Genomic DNA, 2,500 nt, shown 5'->3' on the forward strand with positions numbered 1-2,500 from the left:
GATGGGTCGTGACGAAAAAGAAAAAGAAAGAAAGAGCGACAGGGAAGGGAGAGATAGTGGTTTGGATAGGTCCAATTAAATCCCCAGATCGGGTGTCACTGTCTCTCAATGGTGGCTGTCTTCAATCTTCTTGACCTTCTACTCTCACAGCCACCTCTGTTGGTCTGCGGTGTCAAGATGACCTTTCTGGCTGACACGTCTCTGTTCTTCTGTTGCGATCACTCATCCTTTTCTTTTTCCTAGCAGATGAGGCACACGTCTTTCTCCTTTCCCCTACGCCTCTGCCTCGCTCTGTCTCTCTGTCTCTGTCTCTCTCTCTCTCTGTCTGTCTCTCTCGCTCTCTCTCTCTCTCTCTCTCTCTCTCTCTCTCTCTCTCTCTCTCTCTCTCTCTCTCTCTCTCTCTCACCAAAGACAAGGATACTCAAAGCTCTTTTATTTCCTGTGGGATAAAAGAAATAAAATGACACGGATAAAGATGAAAGCGATCATTCTGTCAATAGGAAAAAAGTATAAAGATAAAAGGAAGATAGAAATTACATTGGAATATTGATAGTAAAAGTCTTGCAATGCGTTCTTGTATGAGGTCTGTGTTACCACACATACGTACATTAAATGTTAAAATGCACTTAGGCCAGAACATGTAATGAGGGGCACATGCATTGTATATGTTGCATGTATATGTTGCAAAATATAAAGAACATAAAATATAAAGAAAATTCAGATGACTACACAATAAAAAAACAAAAATAAACACTTAGAGTGTTCTGGGATCGAATAGGCCTACACACTAGAGAATTTGTCAATTTTAATCTACTCTACAGTAGGTGTTGAATTAACACAGTATTTTTACTGTGGTCATATATTTTTCCCATCATTTAAGGCAGCAAACTGTAGTCTGGTTGACGAGTGCATGTTCTGAATCTGTGAGTATTGATCTGATGGAAATAATTTGTTCAGACTTCAGTCCAGACAGCTACAGATCCTTTACATTGATGTGCACCATGCATACAACGACACTCACGAGCATTCAGAGTAATAGCCAAGATGAGACAGGGGAGAAGAAGATTGTTCAGAGGGAGAGCAAAGTGTCTTAATACAATAAATGGAGTTTCAGGATTCAATATGGAAACACTGATTCCCACTCTTTTTATTTTAACAGCCCAAATGAATTGCTAGGTACCTTCTAACTAAATGGATTTATCATTATGTCTTGTTATTTATTGTCATTCAATCCAGCGGTCTAGTGGTCAGAAATCATTTCTGTTTTCTGTTTGCATGCAGTGTATATATTTAACTTGCTTTATATAACCATGGCAATAGATGATAACCTCCTCTAACCTCATTCTGATCTCATCTAAAAATCATCAGCGGTCTCACCACCTGAATAGAGAAATACAAGCCTGAAGCTCAAACTAAACATAACTCCTGTTATTTTAGGTTTGAAATAAATACCCATGACATGACCTTCACTGTTTTTCCCACCAATGAAAATCCCTGTAAACTTTGAGAGGAGAACGCAGAGGGGGAAAATGAAGGACAGAAGTGCAAATATCATCATAAAACAACTCAAGGTAGTACAAATTTCCAATATTTGCTTGAGGGCACAAATAGTACAAACAGGTAAATCTTGTAAAATGTTTTTTTTTTTCTTTTTTTCTTTTATCTCAAACAAACGTTGCCACATTGGAATGTATGTCCATTGCCTTGTATGAAGACAGAGTGAGAGACAGACAGACAGACAGGCATACAGGCAGACAGAGAGACAGACAGACAGAAAGTGAGAGACAGAATGAGTGGAGACTGACAGAATAAGCAGTTGTCTTAAACCGAGGCAGAGAGAGAGAGAGAGAGAGAGAGAGAGAGAGAGAGAGAGAGAGAGAGAGAGAGAGAGAGAGAGACTAAGGAGTGCATAAGACAGTGAAAAAAGAGAGACACCCTTCCTTCTCTTCGGTGTGCATTGGCCACAGAAACCTGTCAAGTTGTCCGATTTATGTGTGGACAAAATACTTGTTATGCAAACCTCTTATTAAGAACTGTGGAGGGTCTGGATCAATAGACCATTCTTTATAGACCCCGCTTAGGAAAACCTTTTTGGCGCCACACTCAGCCGTCAGCGCTCCGGTGATTTACGTTGTCTGAGGGTCAGACCAACTGTGCCGGCTGCACTCGGAGAGACACGAGGAAGAGGAATCAAGCTGAGGCACATCAGCTATGAATCACCCTAACGGTGTCAGCTGCTGGATATAAATATTAGAACATAATCGTTAAAGGGATGTTGGATGCATACAGTAAGTGCATACATGAGTTATAATAAGCATTGACAATGTCAGACATCTGCTGAGATGAGACTTTCCACCACACATCTGTAGGAGGAGATGGGTGTCGTGGTGTGTTTGTGTGAGTTGTACAGTAGACCTATTTAGAGATGGAGAGGTGTACTGTCCATATATGACTTGTGTTGGTGGTAAGATGAGGATAAGGTATCTGTGCTGTACTGTAC

This window comes from Engraulis encrasicolus, chromosome 15 (genome assembly GCF_034702125.1).
Source record: "Engraulis encrasicolus isolate BLACKSEA-1 chromosome 15, IST_EnEncr_1.0, whole genome shotgun sequence".
Lineage (NCBI taxonomy): Eukaryota > Metazoa > Chordata > Actinopteri > Clupeiformes > Engraulidae > Engraulis > Engraulis encrasicolus.